We start from the raw sequence: 24985 nt of genomic DNA, 5'->3' as shown, positions 1-24985 counted from the left end.
CGACTCTCAGGAAAACGATTTCGCCAGGGTTTAAGCAAGATGGGTTTTACCCAAGCTTAACCAACAAGGAGAAAAGGAAATACCCAATTTCAGCCACTCTAGCCTTCTTGTGTCACCTAAGTGGGAAGGGAGGGAGCTAAGGAGCACTAGTAAAGGTCACAGTATAGGGACACAGGATCATCAAAATATCGAGACCTGATTACAAGGAAATAGGTGTCTCCCCACATCTAACCACCACATCAACATCTTAGTGAGAGGAGATTACAGCTGAAAAGAACTACAAAGCCCAGGATATACTTAAGAAGGAGTCTCTAGGGAAACTCAAAGACAACTGGGCGACACAAACAAGGAACACATAAACACTAGAGGAAATTTTAGTTTCTGACACCTAAAACTAGAGCAAAAAGTGAAAAAAAAAAGCCTAACTGCTCAGCAGATAAACCCATAAAACCTTATACTAATGGCCTATTCACCTCAGTTCCTTTTATCTAATACATCATGTTCAGTTTAAAATTTTTAATACTGCAAGGCATGCTAAAAATCAAAAATTAAAAATTGAAAGAAAAAAAGTCTGAAGAAACAAACCAACAGAACAAGACTCAGGTATGGCAGGTATTTTGGAATTATCAGACTGGGAATTTAAAATAGCTGTGATGAAAATGCTAAGAAACTTCCTGAACTGAAAAACACAAGAGAAAAAAAAATCATCAGAAAAAGGAAGAGAATATCTAAGAATTATAGGACAATTATAAAAGGTATAACATATGCATATTGGGAATCCCAGAAGGAAAGAGAGAAAATAAAAACAGCAGAAATATTTGAAGATATAATGGTTGAGAATTTTCCAAAATTAGTGACAAAAACCAAACCACAGATGCAAGTGTTCAGAGAACACCAAACACAATAAATACCCCCAAAAATCTACAACTAGGTATATTATATTATATATTACATATTATATATATTAACTATATATTATATCAAACTGTAGAAAATCAAAGCCAAAGGGAAATTTTTGAAAGAAGCCAGCAGAGGAAAAATCCTTTATCTACAAAGCAAAAAGGATAAGAATTACATCAGATTTCTCTTCACAAATCATGCAAACAAAAAGAGAGTGAAGTGAAATATTTATAGTGTTGAAAGAAAAAAAAAAAAAAAAAACCAAACCAACCAACCCCAAGCTAGAATTCTGTATCCTAAAGTGAAATTGTCCTTCAAAAGTGAAGGAGCATACTTTCTCAGATAAAAATAAAGGAAGCTGTCACCAGTAAACCCATTAAATGTTAAAAGAAATTCTTCAGAAAGAAGGAAAATCAGTTAGGTCAGATACTCAGATCTACACAGAGAAAGGAAGAGTATTAGAAAAAGAACGAATGAAAATAAAATAAAATATTTTATTTTTCTTATTCTTAGTTGGTTTAACAGATAACAGTTTGTTCAAAATAATAATAGCAACAATATATTGGGTGATTATAACTTATGGATTATAACTTAAGGTTAAGTGAAATGAATGACAAACAATGTTGGAAGGGATGGGGTAGGGGAGGAATCTGTAAATCTTGTGTAAGGTGCTCACATCACCCGTGAAGTGGTGTAGTGTTACTTGAAAGCGGATTTAGATTAGTTATAAATGTATATTACAAATTCTGGGGCAATCACTATAAAAAAAATTTAAATCTTTATAAGCCAGTTATTCACATAAGCACTTTCCAGATAACAGCCTTCTTCTCTAAGATTTATTTCTGTCTACTCTTCCAGAACCTTGGAATACAGAAATCAGGGGTAACATACAAATGCGACCACGTCCCTGACTGGATCATTTGAATCTGACTCCTCACCCCCAGCGTTCCTTACCCACCCTTCCAACTCTATTTTTCCCCATAGCACTGATCTATACACTTTATGTTTCTCTTCTATTCTGTTTACAGTCTGTCTGTCTCCACTACACTACAAGATCTTTGAGGGCAGAAATTTCTCTCTGTTTTGATTTCTGCTTTGCCCTCAACTCCCAGAATGATGCTTGGCACATGGGTAAGAACAAGAAGAATTTTATAATAAGTGTTAATTATATGACAAATTAATGCATCAATCCTTTTGCTACTTAATCCCACATTCCAAACTCCTGTTTGGCAACATCTTCCATTAAATTCTCTTTACAATTTCTTGGGGATTTCTAGCATCTTTTGAAATTCAAATTACGGAAATGGATGATTTCTTAAGACTCCACCTCTACTCTTTGCAGGAAACTAATTACAGACGTCAGTTACAATTTTAAGTGAAAATTGTTTTCCTTCCAGTAAGATGGTTCTGTTGACATGGCATTCCAGGAGGATTCTGAAATAGCCTGCTTACCTCTGCAGTGCTAGAAGCATTTCCACATTTCATTGCCTTCAGGCACCCCCCCAAATTATTTAAATTGGTTCCCCGACATCTACGGCACAACCCTGGAATCCTTTCCAAATATAGCAAACACACACATATACACACAGGGAGAAAATTACAGAATCAAAATGCCTTAATACTTCTCAGTAAATTCTATTAGAGCCTAGTAGCAGGTGTTTCCAGTCGAGCCTGAGGCTTTGCCTCCATAGTTTTAAGTTCCATTGTGCGTTCACCCAAAGCCCACCAAGGAGTATGTAAAATTCCACAATAATTGCTCATAAAAATTTCCCCCACACAAATTAAGAATAAGTCAGGCAACCACCCAACTGAAGAATGCAATTACATAGTTAAAATTTCATTAATATGGCCTGATTTCCATTCCCAAATTATCCCATATCATTTCATCGTATGGTATTATTCTCTTCTCTTTCCTTTTTTCTGAGCAAAAGAAATACCAAGTTAAAACATATTCGTTCATAGAGACAAAACCCGACTCTCATTCCCCACGATGCACCCGGCGGCAACCTGTCATTGAGCACCCCTCCCCTGTGGTGTCTTACTCTGCTAGACTCACCGGGGACTTGTTCTTCCAGTGGAAGAAAACAACGAACCTCAGGGATCAGGTCCTAATGGTTGGTCCTCCTCTTAGCGCAAAGACATTTCTAGGATATGTTCTATTATGTAGACATAGCGTCTCCCCCCAGAGAAATCCTTCATGCACCACAGAAGGGACAACTAACCAGAACCTTCATTGTCCTGCTCTCCTGAATGCCACAGCACCCACCCACACCCTGTATTTCCAGGAAAGAGGCCACTACCCCAAAGTGTTCACCCCCAATAGCCATGAGCACTGGAACTCACACTCCATCATCAATAAACTCTCCTAGGGCTTTGGCCCTTGACTTGCTTGATTTCCTTTTTCTCTCTTGATTTAACGGAACCTCTTGGGTATCCACTACTCATACCAAATATCCTGCAGCCCTTTCAGTGGTGGCTACCTTTCTCCTCACAGGCCTTGTACCACTATGCGTGGAGGTGGGGTCAGTATCCTTCACTCTCCTCAGTGAAGCACCCCATTTCCTCCTCATGTCACTACTCACCATGGCTGTTGCTACATCCTAGACTAAGCCACCAGCACCTCTTACCTGGATTACTGCAGAGCCTCCTGCTTTCAAAGTCGCTCTTCTATAGCCTGTTCTTCACACACATCCACCCCACAATAGCCAAAAGGCCCAGTGTTATTACATCCCTGTCTACCTCTCCAAAATCCTTCCCTTCTCCTTGCCCATTTGCCCATTTTTCACCAGCAAGTGGCCTTCTTTCTCTCCTTCTAGGCTTCCCACTTCATCCTGCCAGATCTTGCAGTGCTCCCCAGCCAGATCTCCAAATAGGTGTTTCCTTCTCAAATGTCACTCTTCAGAAGGAAATAATAAAGATCAGAACAGGAATAAATAAAATAGAGACTAAAAAGACAGTAGAAAAGATCAATGAAACCAAAACCTAGTGCTTTGAGAAGATAAAATTGAGAAACCATCAGCTAGACTTATTAAGAAAAACAGGGAGAAGGCCCTAATAAATCAAATCAGAAACAAAAGAGGAGAAACAACAACAGATACCACAGAAATACAAAGGATTATAAGAGAATGTTATGAACAGCTATCCACCAACCAGTTGGACAACCTGGAAGAAATGGACAAATTCTTAGAATCATACAACCCTCTAAGACTGAATCAGGAAGAAACAGAAAGTCGAAATAGACTGATCACTAGGAAAGAGACTGAACCAGTAAGCAGAAAGCTCCCAAGAAACAAAAGTCCAGAACCAGATGGCTTCACAGATGAATACTACCAAACATACAAAGACTTAACACCTGTCCCTCTCAAACTCTTCCAAAAAATCGAACATCAGGGAAGAATTCCTAGCTCATTTTACAAAGCCAACATCACCCTGATACCAAAATCAAATGTCACCCTTCAGAGAGACCCTCCTTGATGGCCTAACTTAAAATCCCCTTTCCCCAATCATTTTCTATTATATTACAAATTTTTATTTTCTTCAGAATACTTACCAGTTCCTCAAACCATCTGATTTATATCCATATATATAACACATACATAAACATATAGAACATATAACATGTGTGTGTGTGTGTGTGTGTGTGTGTGTTTGTATTTATTTGCATGGTTATTTTTTTCACCAAATTAGTCTATGGCTCCTTGAAGCCAAGATTCCATTATTTTTCTACCATCTGTTCAGCATCCAAACCAGCACCTGAAACAGGGTAAGCTCTCAATCAATACTTGTTGTCTGACTGGCTGACAAATATAATTAAATAAAATGTAAAGTCGGTAATTTAACACCTAATTCTGAGGAAGTTACAATTTACATGACTATTTTATATTCAGCTGATGCTTGAATTTTCTAATTTTGTTGGCTCATTGAGAGAAATATTGCCGCCTTGAAAAAGCACAGAATCATATTCTCTCGGGTAGTTAAGACTTAGGAAGAAAATCACATTTTTAAGGTGAAATTTACCCTGCGTACACACATATTTATCCCTACCAGGTTCAAGCCCTCTCTTGTACAGACACATTTAACATCGCTGAAAGCCAATTTTCCCCATTGAGACACAATAACTGTTTGAGAGAGGTACTAGTTCCTTAAGCAAATAGACCGTATCATCATAGATTCACTCAACATTTATCATTCTCACAGCAGTGTGCTTCTCTAGCCCAATATTCTCTGTCATATTGTGTTTCTCCCACGTTTAAAACAAACACACAATTAGGCTTACAGAAATACACACCTCACAGTTTTAAAACATTGAAACTCCACCCCGTCCTCGTGGCTTGCTAAATCCATGCGGATCAATGAGGTTCCACAGAGGAGGACCAATGAGTCAAAGAGGAAACATCCGTTACCTGAGGCCTCCTTCTGCCCAGGATAAACTCCACCAGGCTCATAAGCACGGCTGAACCCCTGTAAGGCTCTGCCCAACACATCATTTTTGCCATGTGCGCTCTGAGGCCTTAGACCCTCTGGTCCAGTGACCGAGCGCTGCGAAAATCCACCCACACTGTGGAACTGGTCCTGAGGGCTAACCGTTCACAGCATCTCTCAGTCTACGTGCGCTGTAGCTGGTCTATGGTACCACTTACTCTCTGGAAGACTTAAATGCACACACACACACAGGTGATGTTCCACGCAAATTCTTTAGCCCTTCCTGTGCCCTCCCTCCAATGAGAGAAGATGTCCACTTCTCTCAGACCAGACCAGAGTGAAGACAAATGCCAACTATTTGCACTCAAGCTGTAGCGGGGCAGGAATAAGCCAGTAACTGGGCTACCTCTATCATCCAAAGTTTTAATACCCTTAAGACAGAACACACTCCCTTTTCCTTGAGCTCTCCTAGCATCAGCTAATCATTTAAAAGGAGTAACAATCCGTTCATGGTCGTCAGATCAGAGATTCTGAACTCGAGGCCTGGGAATACATTGTACCGTCTGCCCTCGCCTTTGCATCCCCTCTGCCAGCCTCAGTGGCAGTCTGCATTTTCCAAAAATGGCTGCAACGATGTCTTCCATCACACCTGCTCTTTTTACAGGTCTGTGTTCTCTCTCCTTGAACGTGGACAGGCCTCTATGACTGACTCCACAAATAAGAATGTGGCGAAAGTGAGGCTGCATGAGGTGAGTGTCATCGAAGGCAGTGGAGCTGGGTCTGGTCCTCTGCAACCCTCACTCTGGGGGCCCGGCCACCATGCTGTAAAGGAACCCAAGCAGTCTTGGTCGGGGCAGGTCTGCCATCAAGAGACCTATGTAGAAAGGAACCAAGGCCCCCAGCCCTCAGCCCAGCTGAGCCCCCCGCTAACAGTCAGCAACCACTCGCCAGCCACATGCGTGAGCCATCGCAGGGGTGGACGCCCGAGGCCCCAGTAGAGCCACTCCAACTGCTGGGGATTCTGCAGCACTGGGCCTCCGTCCCTCCCTCACTAGGCCCTACTCAAGTGGCAAACACTTGAGCTAAACCGACTATTGCTGTTTTAAGCCAGGACATTTAGCGCCAATTTGTCACACAGTGACAGTTACATCCCTTCCACTTCAGGGACATCCTCCCTATCAACCAGTTGAGGTGGTGCCTTCTGTGTCCCCGTCCCTGGATTTGGCATGGGGATGTTTGGCCTCATTCAGCTGACTCTGAATCAAAATGTTATTTGCCCTTTCAGTGCAGGAAACTTAGCTCTGCCACCTGCCCTTTGCCACACCTGCCCTGCCTTGCTTTGGATGCAAGGCCAACCCCATTCCCTTCTCAGGAAACTACCCTTGTCTAGTCACCTGTCCAAGGTTTATATAAGAACTTGGAAGGCAAGCCCTCTGGAGAGACTAGAAGAGAGAAGGGACTCCAAAACTGAGAGGCTCTCTAACAGGTATAGACGTATGTGGCAAACTGGGACACGGAGCCGGGCATCCAGGAACGTCGAGGATGGAGCATCATATAGTCACATTGGGAGGACCCAGGCAGAGTTCCAGGCAGGGGTTAAGGGTCAAATGAAGTGATTAAATGTTTGCAAAGTCAGAGCAATATTCTACTGCTAATCAGTCCATGAGCAGTGGCTCCCAACCTAAGCTGCTATTCCTGGCAACAATTATTAAGGTCACTCCCCACAACCTGTCATATCCAGTAACCTTATCAGCAAAAGGCATAAGGTTAAGTGCAAATTTGTTCTCAGAAACCCATCTGTGTCCTAGGACTCACACCTTCCCTACAGATGCTTAGAGGCCATTATTTGCTGTGTGTGTGTCTGTGTGTCTGTGTGTCTGTGTGTGTGTGTGTGTGTGTTGTGTGTGTGTGTGTGTTGTGTGTGTGCATGTGGCAAAGCAGATCCTATATTTAGGGTCACCTTTTGATAAAGCCATATGTAAGACAATCCACACTGATCTATCTACTCCAAATCATGGGCCACAGCATCCGATCTGTGTTCCACCACTGACCAGCAGTGTGACCTTAAACAAGTTACTAAATATTTCTAAGCACCTGCATTTTAATTTATAAAATGGGGACGATAAGAAGAGTACTCCTTCTCAAAGGGTTTAAGATTAAATAAAACAACATAGTTAAATTATCCAATATTTTTGCTATGTGATTTATAAATTCTGGATTCTCTCCTTCTCCCCGTGTATAAAACGTGGTGAGCCTGCCCGGGACTGCCAAGCCAGACCATTTGTCCTCATGCATGATTCAGAGCTTAACCCTGGCGTGTCCTGACTCCTGGGGCTGATCCAATTAGTCACTTACAGGCTGCAGATTCAGAGGTCTTGAGACCACGCTAAAAACTCTCATCAGAAATGCTCTCCTCTCCCATTTTCCCTGATAGTAGCAATCTTATTTCATCACCAAACAAAACCATATTCTCCTTCTTGGCCATGACGAACGCAACCGGTTTGCCGCTGAGCCTCTTAGAATATATTCGTAAAAAGCACCTCAGAGCCAGGGTCTGATTCGACTCGATGGCAACATTCTTAATGAAAGTCAGCCAGCGGGGCTTCAGAGAGTCTGCCCAGTGGAAGCACAGCAGGAAACAGATGGGGTTAATCTTCTATGGGGCTCCTGATTTTCCAAGCTTTAAAGCATAGCAGAGCTGAAAATAGCCAATTTTTCTTCATATTTTCACAGTGGCATCCTCTTTAAGCCAGCTGCTTTCCATAAGTGTCTCATCGCTAGGGACAAACACCATAGGTAAACCAGGGGGCACTGAGACCGTCGGGATCGTCTCTGTCTTCTGAGTCCTGCAGCTGTATTCTGCAGGTCATGGGGTGGGACCACCCACGGCAGTTCTCCCTTTCAGACAAAGTACAAATATGTCCCAAGAAAACCTCAGAGAAACGTGCTTTGTCCCTGGCAGTGTGCAGGACTCAAGCCTGTATCTTAGTAAAGAATCTCTTTAACGCCCGCCTCACATAGGAGTGGAATCCCAAGGTCAGCCCAGATGGAGCGGTGCTTCCAGAGGAACCGTCCACAAAGCGAGAACCTGTCTTTCTGGGGAAGCAGCCACAGCCCCAGCTCCCTCATGTGACCTCTGAAATGCAACACTGACTTCAACAGAATGGAGAGCACGTGAGCTAGACAGACTTACGATCTAGACAAGGAATGGAGACTCCAAACCACCAGAGAGGAATCATGCTTATAAAGCTGCCCTCAAACACAGAACCAGAGCTTCAAGAAAAGAAACCAGGAGAAACAAGGATCCATGGGTGGGTAGGGTCTACAACAGGAAGGTGGTTGGTCTAGAAGCCCGGGGGGCAATTTCCCTCATCTTCCCAGGGAAGGTTTGATTTGGGAAAGAGAGAGGACATGGCAATTATACAAAATTATTAGATTTGGATTTTTGGAACAAAATTGAAGATAACAAAACTGTGAGCTTTTAGCCAAGGTGATAATTCCCAAGCCTGTATCCAGGGACCAACTGGTCTCAGAAGGAAGACTCAAAGCTGAAACAGGAGAGAAATAGCTAAAGTGAGCAGAGAATCTTGTCGTGTATACACACGACATAACATGGGTCAGACTCTCTTCTCTCAAAGCACAGTTGTGGTACCCTCACCACTACCATTGCTGAACTCTGTATAGATATGATAGCTTCAATTCACCTTTTCCCCAAAAGTTTTCCAGAGTATTTTTCCAAAAACGACAAACCTTAAATTCTCACTTAAAACTCCAATGTTTACAGGTCTTTTTTCTCCTGTTTCTTTATGTTGGTGTCTAGAAACACTGGTGATGGACAGACTTTGCGATAACTATTTGCACTGCCATCTAGTGGCCAGACACCTTGTAGGTCCCCATCTCCAACCTGAAGAAGGAAGATGAACCACGTAGCTTTAGTTCTGAACCAACGTCAAGTATTCCTCTGTCAGCCTTTGAACTGTTTTAGTTTACAGGTAGCTGGAATTGTTTTCAGTACTCTCCCATGGGAAAAATTCAGCCTGAAAATCCAAGGGCAGGGCAGGGAGATAAGTGTTTTAAATGGTTATTGGTCTAGGTCCAAGAGAGGAATGCCTTAAAAAGCCCATGAAACAAATTTCTAAAGAAGAGAGAAGCTATGGCTTTTAAACAACAACAGTAGTCATAGTTTACTCGAAGAAACAGTTGCTTCAGGTCATGACATTTACTGCTTTCAGCATCTGCCAAACAAAACACACAACATACTAGGAGAAATTAAAATAGTGTGGGAAATAGGCCCATGTGCTACCACCATGTCTTAATGGAAGGAACTCAAGTTGGGCACAATTAGATGTAAGAATCTATTATACTCAAAAGGTCCTGAATTGGAGAGAGAAGTGGCCGAGGTAAAGGAAGTGATCTGAACTTTCTTCCGACCACCAAGAAGGAATGGTTCATGAAGAAGAAATCATAGAAATGTAGGAGAAAATCATCATATCATCTCATAGTAGCAAAAGAGGATCAGTGGGGCAAAGCTGAGGGTATGCACTAGATCTGAGAAGGCAGATTTCAGAAATTTCAGAGAAAGGGTAGGCAGGATTCTAAGTCATGATACTTTTGGAAGGAAGATCATTCTCAAAACTGTGACTCCGGTGAAAAAGAAGAGGTGGAGAACTCAATCCTACGGTCACACTGGGGGCATCCACTGGGCAAGACAGAACCGAGTAGAGGCTAAGCGCCTGGCCCTGGTGTTTGGCCAATGGCATTTGAACCTCGGCCCCATCACTTTATAGCATCTTGGGCCTGTTAACTAACATCTCTACATTACAGTTGTCTCATCCATAAAAATGGAGATGTAACAGTATCTTTTCTATGTGATCACTGTGATGGCTGAATAATACATGTAAAGTGCCTGGCCACCTAATACAGCACAGTTAGATGGAAGATACTATTACCTTTAGGGGCCAGGATTTATTCTAGGTGAAGAAAAAAGGATGAGGCTTGGCCCCTGCCCCCAAGCAACTGCTATTTTAAATAACTAAAATGCAGTGGGTAATGACTAGAACAATGCAGCTTTGGCAGCCTCAAAACCTCCCAGGAATTGGATGTGGAACAAGTTCATCATTTTGTCAGTCAACTAATCAGACTGTTATTTAAAGAAATCATTGAATCTGCCCACTGAGCAGTAGCTAATTCAGATTGTAAAAGAACAAACTCAAAAGATGGGAAGGAGGAGCGTGATCAAAGCTGATGAACAGAAACGTGAAAAACAGACCAGGGTGAGCTGCAGTTTGCAAAATGGTAAGACTCTCAATAAGGCTCTCAGCTATTCTGAGAGCCTGGAAAAGTCCCAGGAAGAGGTAAACTTGGGACCCACTGTGGAGTATAGATGGATAAAGGAAAGTGAACCCCCTTACATTCCATTTGCTTCTCTTGCTCTGAGAGCATGGTATTTAGAATGGAAGAAATAGGATTAAGCCACTCTGAGAGAATTAAAGCCTCAAATTCATTAGGAAATTGTAAAGGCATCCATGTTCTCTTAGTGTTTTCAGATCTCTTGGCAGACGACAGTAGAGCTCAAGGTACAAGGAGAATTTTCAAATGGAATCAACAAGCTTCTGTCAGCGATCTTTGAGAAATGAAAGTAAAGCGGAAAGTTTCTGATAGGCTGGAAATCACCAAATGCTATTTTAATTTTCAAGAAGCAGAATTCTGCAAACCACAGACAGGGGGCTTGGCAAAGACAATGTGCTGTCATAAAAAGCACTAAAGAAAGGAAGCCACAAAGAAGAAAAAAATATTCCTAAGAGCAAGAGATAAATCAGTGACCAGAGCAAGAATACAAGAAAGGAAGGCTCAAAATTGTCTGAGTACACATCACATGCCAAGCACTCTCCTGGTACTTTTAGATACATGATCTTAAAATTTAATTTCCCAAGAGCCATAGGTATCATTGTCTACTTCTATAGATGAGGGCACTGGCATACAGAGAAGGATTAAAGAATGAAGAAATTATGACCCATTTTAGAGCTAAAACTACATATTCAGAATTCTGCCCTTGGAGAAAGAGAATCAGGAATTCTGGAGAAATAGGAACATTCCAGACTCTAAGGAGGAGCGAGGTAGACGCACTGGAGAGAAGACACACTTGCCATGCCCAGGACAGTGTGGTACTCAGGGAAGTCCTATGGGGGGACATGGTGGCAGACCCCTTTTGTGATGTCTTTCCAGCCTATAAATGACCCCTCTTTCTGAGAACTACCATGCCCCTTGCAGAGATGCACCTTGGCACTGCTCCAAGACCCAGCTGACTGGACCCAATCTGGGCCAATGAATCTTCCCCCACAGGTTTGGATACTGGAGGTAGTAGTCAATCTCTGCTGGACACTTGAACTGGCAAGTGATGGGAACCTAAGCCAAAGATGACCGTATTTGGTGTCACTCACAGGCACAAAAGAGAAAGGAAGGCAAGGATGACAAAGAGGCACAGAGGTGACGCTATGCAGCCCTGAAAAACAGAGAATAACCGTGGCTCCGGACGTTTGGTCAGGTCTTGACTCTAGTCTCCTGTGGGCTTATATACATTTCTTGTTCCTGCGTGCTCCTGGGGTACGCTTACAGACCTCATAGAACTTGACCTTCAGTGCTTAAACTAGCCCGACCGAGTCTGGTGAAATAGTAACCAAGATGCCTGGTGTAGACGACCAAGCACTGGTAGGACAGATACGCTCTCCTCCTGAAACACGAGTCTGATACATGATGGAGAGTTAGGCGTTCTGTACACACATATGGATCATGAATTTTACCCATATTGCCTGCGGGCAAATAAAATCAAAAGGAGATTTACTGCACATCTAGAGATTTTAGAGACCTGAGGGAAAATGGAAGACTGTGAAGACGATGGTTATATTTTAATTTTCTTCTTCTTCCTAAAGACCATAACTTTGTGAGAGAAAGGACCATGCAGCATCAAGAAAGGAGAAGCTAACACATGATGCAAGTCTCCCCACTCATGGCTTTGCATGAGAGAACGGCTGAGTCACCACACAGGACTCAGCCTTTGGGGAAATTTTGTAAGGATAGGAAAGAATATGAGACAGTGGACTTAAAAACAGGATCAAAGATGACAAAGGGCAGAACTGTGAAAGAAGATGAAAACTTCATCAAAACATTATGCATCTGGCGGGGAGGGTATAGCTCAGTGGCAGAGTGTGTGTTTATCATAAGCACAAGATCGTGGGTCCAATCCCCCGTATCTCCATTAAACAAACAAACAAACAAACAAACAAACAAACCTAATTACCACCTCCCCCCAATTTTTTTTTTAATTATGCACCTGGAAACTAAGAAGGCACCAGACTCGACACAGAAAGGATTCTCAGATAAAAATAATAAGTAAGGAATTTAACATGAGAAATTACATTGTCATTGAGGAAGATATTACTGTGAAGGAATCCATGTAAGTCCCTTCCTCCCCATTTTCTCTTGAAACATCCATGACACTTTCTGTCAAAGTGAGAAAGGTCCACGTTAACATCAAAAACATTCGACAAGAATTTTGACATAATTCCTATTCTGGAATGAAAGTATACTCTTTCTTACCAAATTTGGAGAGAATTAAGAGATGGCACCAACAGCCAGCCCAGGCCCGGAACCCTACCTCATGAGGGATATCGGGTCAAGGGAGGAGACTGGCTGTGGCCTGACCTCTTGGGACCAATTCGGGACTTAAATACCCTACCTACAGCTGAACAGCGAGGACAGGACTGAGACATCTCACCCTGGTAGCTCACACTGAGCTCACGCTCCAGGCCATGATCCAGTCAGAGCCTATCTGCTCTTGTCTGAGAGGTTTAAGGGGAAGATGCACCAACTGGCCTGGGCCCCAGCCCTCCTCCTGTTACTGGAGAAGTACAAAATGAGCGATGCTTTTCTTGTCCTCACTCCAAATTGAAGAGAACTCTTTGTTATGAATCATAGTCCATCTTTGGAAACATCTGCTATGCTGAAAAGACAGAAATAACAAACTTTTTCCACTGAGACTACAAAGTTCAGCAGCACGGAGAAATCAGTATCACTCAACTGTGATTGGACCTGAGGATTAAGAATGTTCCTTAAACAATTTCCCAACCCCAAACCCAGGACTTGGATGATTCAGTCTTTCCCATTAGAGGAGCAACAAAAGCAAAATTGCAAAGCAGGCTCTCAAGAAGCCTGATCTCTGAGAACATTTGAGCAAATAGGAAAAAAGCTTAAAATCATAATGAGATATTTCCATGGCAGCTTCAAAAAAACACTTAAATCTCACTATGGAACAATTTAAATCAGTATTGGCGTAGATAATAATAGAATTGATGTTGCAGGAAAAAAATGAGTAAAATAGAAAATATTTGAGATACATACAGAATGTCAGAGAAATTAACACAATGGAAAAGAATATGAATAAATGTTTCTTATACCCACGTTCTACCTGACTGTTCTGGTTGCTGGGAATACAAAAATGAAGAAGCCATGTGCACCTCCCCACAAGATGATCACAGCCCAGTTTGGGAGGTAGAGAAATAAACAGAATAACAACCTAGATGTTATTAGCTGCTACCAACTCACTACCCTAGAACTGCAAAAATATAACATTTCTTACAGTATCCACAGGTGCTATACAAAAAGGAAGATAACAATAAGACACCAAGAATATTCAAATGCACTTTAAAAAGAAGACATTTTATATATTTTATTCTTAGGACACACTAATACATGCAAAAAGCTAGAAGCAAAGCATTAGTCTAAATAACAAGATGGAAATTAAGAATGCTTCAACAGTCTATTTTGGGGGAAAAGGTAAATTTTATAAAATTGTATATCACAATCTGTGAGATATAAACACAACTGTATACAGAGAGAAATACAGGTGCTTTCAGTGGTTTTACCATTTCTAATACTATGGTCCCATTAGGAGATGGAGTGATAAATAAACTACTACAAAACAGAAAATCACCGGAAATATGACAACAGAAATAAAAAAGACAACAGCAAATCTATCCAAGAGAAATAGAAAAATTATTTCTAAAATTATAAAAGACTTCTCTTTTCATAGCTTGACTGCAGAAGTAAGCATTTTCCTGGTCAAAGGAATTTTATTAATATTTTATATTATTAAAAGAGGAAAGAAAGCAAAGCAAATAAAAGGTCTTGGAACAAAAGGACAACTTGAAAGTAAACAAAATATGGAATAGCTGTAATAAAAAATTCAATATAGGAGTTACGGTTCTGGGGAAGACAGACTAAGTACAGTCCACCCTGGCTCTTCCACTGAATGCAGCTATAAAGCCTGACGAAATGCATGGAGCAGTTATTCGAGGAATCTGAAAAGTAAATATCAGCAGGCAGACTTGGGGAAAAGACGAGAATCTAAAGTGCTCCCCAACTGATGGCAAATTTACCGTTTTTCCCCCTCTGGCACTCCATCAGCCCCAAAAACCTGAGATCCAGAACTGGGTGCCAGGGTGTGGAAAGAGCTCTAGGACAAGCCCTTTGGTTTCAGCTCAACAAACAGTGAAGGGAATTTCCAGTACTCAGAGAGAGTGTGGAAGTCCTCTGGGTTTGATCTTCTGTTCCTTTTTTCCTTGCATTTACATGTGTCTCAGCCCCCAAGTGATCTCCTGTGGCAGCAGCAAGAGTCCAAAGGAACCAGAACACTGAGAGGGGAACTATGCTTTGCAATCCATGGAGCTCTGGTCCCAAGAGGGTGGGTCAAACCCCTACTTTTTCGTTTTCTCTCTCTGCCCTCCTGCTGCTTGTCTCTGAAGGCAGAAGCAGCTGAAGAAGCATACAACAGAGATTGGAAACTGAAGCCCCAGCTTTCTGGCCTAAGGATTAGAAACGGGAAACCCACAGAGCTATGGAGTAACAGGCAGGAAAGTGTAGCGAGGGAGGAGCTCAGTAAAGAGACGCAACACTCACACAGTTCCTGGGCTTACCCCAAAGTTGCGCGCATGTGTGTGTGATTTAATCAACTTAGTAAAGAATCTGAGAATAGAACAAATCCCCAGCACTCAAACTGACCACTGGGTAGCATGCATGTAAGAGAGCTCAATGTTCATAGCAGCACTATTTACAATAGCCAAGACATGGAAACAGCCTAAATGTCCATCAACAGATGACTGGATAAAGAAGATGTGGTATATCTATACAATGGAATACTATTCAGCCATAAAAAATGACAGCATAACACCATTTGCAGCAACATGGTTGCCCCTGGACAATGTCATTCTAAGTGAAGTAAGCCAGAAAAAGAAAGAAAAATACCATATGAGATCGCTCATATGTGGATTCTAAAAAAAAAAGAACATAAATACAAAACATAAACTGACTCATAGACATTGAATACAAACTTGTGGCTGCCAAGGGGGTGGAGGGTGGGAAGGGACAGACTGGAGTTTCAGAATTTGTAGATACTGACAGGCATATGCAGAATAGATAAACAAGATTATACTGTATAGCACAGGGAAATATGAATGAGATCTTCTGGTAGCTCATAGTGAAAAAAATGTGACAATAAATATATGTATGTTCATGTGTAACTGAAAAATTGTGCTCTACACTGGAATTTGACACAACATTGTAAAATGACTATAACTCAAGAACAAAATGTTAAAAAAAAAGAAGAAAAGAGAGAGAGAACTCCAAATAACATGACAAAAGCTTTGAAAGATGAATTAACTTCGGAACCACAGCTCACAAAAAGTGAGCATGAATGTACAGGTTGATGATCTGCTAGAACAAAAATGATATTATCCAAAGAATCTTTTTTAAAACCCCAGAGCTTCATAACATCATATTCAAAATGTCCAGGATAAAATCCAGAATTACTCAACATATAAAGAACCAGAAAAATATCAACCTACAGGGGGAAAAGTCATTGCATGCTAATGCCAACAACAAATGCTAAAATTATATGACAAAGAACCCGAAGCAGCTATTATTAGAATGTTCCAGCAAGCAATTGCTAACATTTGTGAAACAAATAAAAAAAAGAGAAAGTCACAGCAAAAAAAAAAAAAAAAAGGAAGATATAAAGAATCAAATGGAAATCTTACAATTGAAAAATTCAATCACTGTAATTTGAAAAAACTCACTAATGGTCTCAATATCAGAATGAAGATGATAGAGGAAAGAATCAGTGAACTTGAAGATAGACCAATAAAAATTACCATAATCCAGCAAAGGACGTTCTGAGATTCAGAAAGAAGGAAATCACCTACACCTAGGGGAACTGAATGACCCAGCTAGGGGCTGGGGGAGTATCTGTGAGACTGGGTTCTCAGTGTGCTCAAAGGGGCCAGAGTATAAGATTGGACAAGAGATACAGAGTTCAGAATCCTGCAAGGAACCTAGGGGTTGGTACAAACTTGCTGTTTAGGTGATTCTTAGAAGGATGGAAAAAGCAACGGCCCACTTTGAGTGATGCTGAAATGCCTGAATTTCTGTGGCAGATGGTACAGGAAGGGATTAAAAGGATCAGGAGGTGGGCGTGCTGGAATGGGTACATTATCTGAAGCTAAAAGACCAGCAGAGGATTATGCTCTATCAGAAGGCCTTTGGGACACCTAATCATTAAGGTCACCAGGAATGCACTTACTAAGAAGTTCAGATATGGCCCTCCTCTGCGGCCTGGGGCTGATAGCTGGAGAGGCTGTCACGGATCTCAGCCCACTAATAGCCACGGGGATGATAGCCTTTCCCTCCCCACAAAGCCACAGAGGCCAGGTGGTGGTGCTTAACTATCAGAAGTGGGTTTTGCTTTCATGCTTAAATGGTAGAACGCGCCTACACTGGACAGTGGTGTCCCGTATTCTCTCATCCAAGGAGGTGATTGACTGTAGTGCCTGGGGGCTTCCATTTATGGCTCATGGGTGGACTTGCAAAGGAGGAGGCGTGACTCGGGGAGGGGTAACAAGAATTGCACAGGGTTTAGTGCTGTCTGTCTGGGATTTTATTTCCGGCTGCCCTGAGTGCTAGCTACACAACTTGGGGCAAGAATACATATCCTCTCTGGTTCTTAGGAAGGATAAAAACAATGACACCTACTTGAGGACCCTGAGGATTGCATGTATAAAGTTTCTACCAAGGGATCTGACATCAGCAGGTGCTGACTTCCTGCGAATTTTCCTCCCCTGCTGCACGTCCTCCTCTTCTCTGTCCTTGTGTATCGGAGCTGAAATCAACCTCTTGATACATTCCTGTTATCTTGGCTATACAAGGAAAAACGTTAACAATTAGGACGTGCCAGGCACACTTGATGCTCGGCACCAGAAAGGTTGGTTTACAGGCATCCACAACTCAGATGGAGGTGAGTAAAACTGCTCAGGCCCCTTCCCATCTGGCCTGGTCCCATAAATCTCCCCAAGATGCATTATCCTGACAAACAGCACGCTCAAGGTGGCAGAGCCGTAAGATCGATGCCATTGATGGGCAGGAACGATAGGATTTCGTTAACTCCTGATATTGCAGGGCAGAGGACTCCTGAAATGTGTGCATTTTTCACCATCAAGTGGTGTGACTCTGACCACCTGCTCTACCTCAATTACGCAAAACAGATGACGGGCAAAGCGAGAGGATGTGTTCCAGGCTTGCTGACAAGAGGGAGGGATTCAGGGGGCACAGGAAGCAAAATGAGAGACATACAGCCGTGAGAGGAGAGAGGCATCAGCTTCCTGGTACTTTTCACCAGCTCTGCTGTCTCTCCCAGACCAGCCACCAACCTCTTTCTTTTTCCAGTCACAGCTGTATTTCTCTCAGCAGGCATCAACAAACGACAGCCCGTGGGCCAAATTCCGTCTGTCATTTGACTTTGTAAATAAAGTTTTATTGGGACACAGCCATGCCCACTTGTCTCTGCTTTTGTGCTGCAATGGCAGAGCTGAGCAGTTGGGACAGTGACCTCATGGCCTGCAAAGCCTAAAATACTTACTACCTGGCCCTTTACAGGAAAATGTTTGCCCTTCAGAGCAAACTACACCAGCTAAACCCAGCCTGTGTCCTATGGAACACTAGAATACTTGGAATTGAAATCCTGTAATATTTTCTTTTAAATCTCAAAATGTAAAGAGTTTAGAGCTCTCTGCATTACTCAGAGAGGTTCCTGAAAGAATTCTCAGAAACCATATAATACTTGGATATACCATGAATCTCCAAAGGAATGGATGTTTTATTCTAGGAGTTTTAGCATCTTTTCAAAAAGAATATGCACTGGGGCAGAGGCCTTAATGTGCGATTACTTTATTAGGAAGTGAAACCCAGGGAGCCTGCCAGGGACAAGGGGGAAGAAGCAGAGAAAGCCAAGAGGAGAGATGAGGCTGGCTGCCACCAGATGGGGGTGATGCTGGCTCCTTTGTATTATGGCCTCAGGAAAGAGGAAATCTTTCCCATCAACCTGTGTAGGCTCAGAGTAAGACCCATGGTGACAGCAGGCAGTGGAAGACACAGGTGTATGCTTGAGACGAGGCATCCGTGGCTTGTCCCCACCTGCAGAGTCCATGCAGAGCTACTGGCCAGAGGTGCAGCTAGAACAAAACGAGGATGAATCAGAAAAGATCTGAAGTGGTGCACACGCACTCTGATGCCAGAGAACACAGAATGCTGGGCTTCCCAAAGCTACGGAGTCACCTTTTCTATGAGTATCCAACCGACATGTCAAAAAGGACCTACGGTCCTCACGGCGGTGTAGACGTGCCAGGCTCGCCTCTCTCTCTGCGCTTCCCCATCTCCCTGTACAACTGCAGCCAATGCCTGCTTGTTTCCAGAACCCTACAATGGGAATGACAGCACGGGGTGATGTGAGGAATTACATGCTAACACATGGAAAGGGCTCTGCCCACAATAGTTACATCATTTTATTTATTCTTATTCTTATTCTTATTCCTGGATCATTTGATATTGCTGGCCTTGTATGTCCATAAACCCGCCTCTTCCCTGCTTCCCTGTTGGTTCCCCTTACCTCTCTCAGCTTTTTTCCCCATCTTTCTAAGTCACTTTCTGCTATGGACTGAACTGTGTGTGTCCCCACCACTGAAATTCATATGTTGAAGCCCTAACCCTCAAAATGACTGTAATAGAGACCGGGCCTTTCTGGCGGTAATTAAAGTTAAATGAGGTGCTATGGTGGGACCCTGATCCAACAGGATTAGTGCCCTTATAAGAAGAGACACCAGAGCACCCTCTCTCTGCACGTATACACACTGAGGAAAGGCCACACATGGACACAGCAAGAAGGTGGCCATCGATCAGCCAGGAAGAAGATTCTTACCAGAAACCAATCCTGTCAGACACTGATCATGGACTTCCAGCCTCCAGTACTGTAAGGAATCAGTTTCTGTTGTTTAAGGCACCCAATATGTGGTACATTGTCCTGGCAGCCCTGACACACTAACACACCTTCCCTGACTCCTCTTACTGCTTTGAAATGGAAGTGTTCCTCAGGGTGATGATGGCTCAGTCCTCTCCATTCTCACACTCCCTCCACCCCCAAGTTTCATCTCATTCCCTCCTTTGACTTTACCTGCAACTCTCAAATCCACATCTCCAATTCAGACCTCTCTCTGAGTCTGAGCATTTAGAACCAAATTTTGAAATCTCTCTCTGACATCTCCACTCAGGGCGTCCCACTGGTATAGTAAACTCATCATGTCTGAGGTTAAACTCATCCTACTGTCCCTGAGAGCTCTTCAATCTTTTTCCTTCTGCCCAATCCTCTGTAGAATGAGAAAGGACAGAAAGAGAAGTAGATAGGGGTACAGAAGGAAGGAAAGATCGGCAGATAAAATTAGAGGTAACATTAGAGCACTTATCCCACGAGCCACATGCTATGCAAAAGCACTGACGTGGATCAGTTGGTTAGATTGGTGTAATTAGTCCCATTTTACAGATAAAGAAACTGAGGAATGTTGAAGCCTCTTTCCTGGGATCAGAGTCAGTAAGTGAGAAAGCAAAGTTTGGAGACTGGGCAATGGAACTCTAGAGCATGGCTTCCACCAGGGCACCGGACTTTGCTCAGGCAGCCTTCTCTGCTCTGTCTGGACAACCCCACACCCACCCACGCCCTATCTCTGCTCCTCACATGCAGGAAAACAGCAACACACTGTTTTACCGCCTGCTCTCCCTCTTCTCTCCTTCTCCATCACCACCCACTTTACCAGCACTATTTCCATAGCCTAGGACTGTCACACTTCCCCTTGAGAACGGATGCACATGTCACAGTGTGCGTGAAGCTTTGCCTCATTTCTCCAGGTAAAATTCACCACCCCTTCCCCATGCTCCCTCCCGCACGTTTTATTTTTACTGCTAGCAAAGCACACATTTCTTAGTGCGACAGTGAGCTCTGTTTGTCTGCCCCACTGGATCCCTAGCTCCAGGACTGCGGGCACTTGGCTGGTTCATCTCTGTGTGCCCCATGCATAACAGGGCGGCTGCTCCAAGTGCGAGGTCACTGAGCGGCTCTAACTGATGTTGATTCAGCTACAAAACTACCAAGGCTTTGGCCATTCAGACCAACAGGGTGGAAAGGAGCCGAGAGCTGGCCAGAACCTGTCATTGTGGCCTGGAAACAAAAAGGGGTACCCATGGGAAACTTTCATCAGAGCGGAAACTTTTTTTAAAGGGAGGAAATTATATCACAACTGACTCAAAAATATCAAGCATCCCAGGGGCAGAAGGATGCCAACTTCTTGGCCCAACTTCCTTCCTAAAGGAAAGAGGATTTTTGCCAATGACAAAGCTCAAACTAGAGGTTAATGTCCTTCACATGATCAGGTAGTTCGGGGGGCTGGGGGGCGGGGTGTCTAGGATCAGGCCACTTTCTGTTTAGGAAGTACTCCCATTGTCCCCAAAATGTCTACATCACAGAGACATATATGAACTTCTCAAAAGTATAAGAATATGTACGTATCAGAGCACATCAACATGGGATAAGTTCTAGCCACAAATTTAGGGCTGAAAGAAACATTCATTCCTCCATAACCTATAAATCAAACTAAATCTGTGTGCCACCAGGGTGGTAGAAACTTCCAGCTCAAGACCTCACAGAGATGGCAAATTGAGCATTTGCCTCCAAAGCACCCTCTCCCATAGCCCACTAAAACTACAGCAAAGAGATTTTGTTCAAAAAGAATACAATCAAAAGGACCAGGAGAAGAAAAGATGATTCCTGCCTAATTGTGGAGGCTGGGAAGCAGATGGGTGAGGGGTAACCAACTTGGAAATTCTAAGCCAACAGTGGGGAAAAAAAAAAAAAAAGATCCAGATAAGAATGCAAAATCCTCAAAAGACTTAGGAATGGGCAGCACTGTGTATCACCTCCAAGAGGAAGGTAGAATGGTGGGGATGGCTAAGAAAAGGAGGACCATCTGTAAACTGTGTAACTGTTGGATCCTGAGCTGACAGGGCAATATTTTCAAGGTGACCCTTAAGGAACCCAACCCAGCTGACCACTTACTGGCTGAGAAGTCTTGGGCATGTTTCTTTACCACTCTGTGCTTTAGTTTCTGCATCTGAAAAAATGGGACATTAACACTTTTTCCCTCTTTCTAAGCTAGGTTTATAAGGTATATATACCCAAGCCTGGCACACAATAAATTCTAATAAATGAATGAATGAATGAATGAACGAATAAATAAATAAATCCTCACTGCTATTACACACCAGTGAGCAATGACCTCTTCTCCCCCTCAGCTGGTCTGAAGACTTTTTCTCTGGAAAGAATAAAAGAAACTCTCTGTGAACAAGAGAATACCACACACAGTCAGGGGCAGAGGGCACACAGGAAACAGAAATATTAGGGAACAGTGCATACTAAACACCGATCACCCACTTTCTTCTCGGTTCCCAAAACACTGGCAACCAGGCCACACCTTCCCAGCAGGAGGTGTGAAGAGCCTTTTCGGGAGAACCTGACTAGCCCAAGGGGAAAAAACTAACAACCCTGACAACAGAGTCTTCAGGCTGACCATCCTACAGAGAAGCACACAGTCCAGAAGCCACACCTAAGTATTTAGAGTTTGTGCTCATTTCTTAAGCCACTTGACTCTTAAAACCTGAACAAACAGCCAATGGCTATCAAACATGGGGGGAAAGCCTCTAATATGGAATACAGAGAACTAAACAGGAAAGAGAAACTAGCAGAAAGGAAGAAGATATTGCATCCATTCAAAGAAAAACAATAGGATATGATAAAGGAAAAAATAAAATCAGAAAACAAAAAGTTACTTTTGGAAATGTGGAAAACATGACAGCAGAAACAAAGAAACTCAATAGAATGATTGGAAGATAAGTTTTAAAATGACATTGAAAATAAGCAAAAGGGAAGAGATGGAAAATATTTTTAAACATACAATTCACTTATCAAAAGATCCAACATCCAAATAATATGATTTCCAGGAAAACAAATGGGAGAAAAGGATCAGCAAAATAATTCAAGCAAATTTCCAAGAACTAAAGGTCATGATTTTTCAGATTGAAAGGGCTCACCAAATGCCCAGGAGAACTGATAAAAATAGACACACTCTCAGATTCAGCATAATAAAACTTTAGAAAAGTGAGGACAAAGAGAAGATTATATAAGCTTTCATAAAGAAATATCACAGACAAAGGATCAAAAGTCAGATGAATTTGGAATTCTTAACAGTAGCACTAGGAGATAGAAACAATAGAATGATGCCTTTAGATCCTTAAAGAACTTTTTCCAATTCATACTAGAATGCATACCTAGAAAAGCTATCAACCAAATATAAGAGTAGAGGAAAAAAGATGTTTTAAGATACATAAATTCTCAAATACTTTACCTCCTTCATAAACTACTGGGTGATAGGCTCCCCCACCGAAACAAGAAAGGCAAGTAACATTATAATTCAGCAGACATCAGTGGAGTACTTCAAAGTTTCCCCTCAATAGTAGGAGAAATTAGCCTGAGACTAAATGCTGATCTATTTGGTACTGCCAAACATGGATTAAAAGCCAGAACCAAAAGTATCAAACTGTTTCCAATTATTTTAACCGCTTATCAGAATAAATTGTGAGAGCATGTATCCAGCACTCAACAGATAACATTTACAATGCCTAGCTTCTAACCAAAAATCAGCAAGCATTTAAAGAAGCAAGAAGATATGACCCAAATGAGCTCATCTATCAGACACCAAAAGATAAACCTATCAAAACATACCAGAAATGATAGAGTTGATAAAATTAAAAGTCTTTAATTAAAGACATTAAAACAAATAGTATAGTTGTATTCCATATGTTTAATAAGGTAGAAGAATTGAGTTGAAAAATCCCTTCAAAGGGTCTAATACTGGGGAGGTGGGAAGAGAAGACTAGTCATTTGAAGACATGTCAATCGGAAACGTTCAAACTAAAACCCAAAGGGAAAAAGTACTGAAAAAAAAATGAGCATGAGTGAGTTGTGTAAGAATTTCACACAGGCTATCACTCAGGTTATTGGAGTCCTCAACGAAGAGAAAGCAGATGGAAAGACAAAATACATTTGAAGAAATAATGGCCGAAATTTTTGCAAACTGATAAAAAAAATTATAAATCTACAGATTCACAAAGTTCAATTAAGTCCAAGCACAAGAAATATGAAGTAAACTGTGTTATTGCACAGGACTACTGAAAACCAATGGTAAACACAAAAATCTCAAAAGCATCTGGAGAAATAAAGATACAGTACATAAAGAGAAACAAAGATAAAGTGGTAATGGATTTCTAAGTAGAAACGTGCAACCAGGAAGATAATGGAACAGCATTCTTTCAGCACAAAAAGAGAAACAGAAACAAAAAAAGTCAACCTAAAATTCTGTAACACTGAAACTGTCCCTCAAAAATGAAGGCAAAAGCTGGTGTCAGGCAGGTTCCTCAGGGATTACTGTGAGCGAGGCTGTTTACCCCATTTGGATCTCATTGACACCTGGGACCAGCCATGAAGCTCAGTGGTCGACTGAACTTCCTGGGAAGGCACCTTGAGTTCTACTGGTCATACAGGGGGAAGCGCTTTGTTGATGCCACTCCTCTCCTCCTGCCACTCATGACTTCTCAGATCGCCCCTCAGTCTTCCTGGATGACACTACCAACATATGTCCTGCCCACTCTGGAACAGAAACAGGTGATATTTTTCAGCAGAGCAAACATACGAGCTGAGGAGATGTCTGGGGGACTTGACCTCAGGAAGGCCAGTGAGTGGAGAGCCTGACTCCCAGCGGCTCCAGGATGATGACACAGAGCCCACCAAGGTGGAAATGCTGACTTGCTCTTGCACGAAATCTTAACTTGGTCAATTATAGAAGAAGGCTCATTGGAAGTTTCCTGAGGCCAACTCCAACATGCTACTTCGTAAGGCAACATATATACATTTTTAAAAGAATAAATGTTTTCTTTTGCAAAAAAAAAAAAAAAAAGAGAGAGAGAGAAGGCAAAACATTTTTTTAAATGTTAGACATCCATACCTGAAATAATCCATTATCAGCAATAATCCAATATCAGACCTGCAGTAAAACTGCAAAAAACAAAAAACAAAACTGCAATAAATGTTAAAGAACGTTTTTTTAAGATAGAAGAATAATGATTCTAGACAGAAATCTAGATCTACACAAAGGAATGAAGAGTACTGAAAATGCTAACCATG

The 24985-nt window shown here is 42.2% G+C and overlaps 1 pseudogene; it reads left to right on the top strand.

Moving 5' to 3' along the window:
* The window catches only part of LOC123619190 (nuclear pore complex protein Nup85 pseudogene), a 99849-nt pseudogene extending 75179 nt beyond the window's left edge, over positions 1-24670 (top strand).
* The last annotated feature ends 315 nt before the right edge of the window (positions 24671-24985 follow it).

This window comes from Camelus bactrianus, chromosome 11, assembly GCF_048773025.1.
Source record: "Camelus bactrianus isolate YW-2024 breed Bactrian camel chromosome 11, ASM4877302v1, whole genome shotgun sequence".
Lineage (NCBI taxonomy): Eukaryota > Metazoa > Chordata > Mammalia > Artiodactyla > Camelidae > Camelus > Camelus bactrianus.
This window is presented reverse-complemented; position numbering and strand designations above follow the sequence as displayed.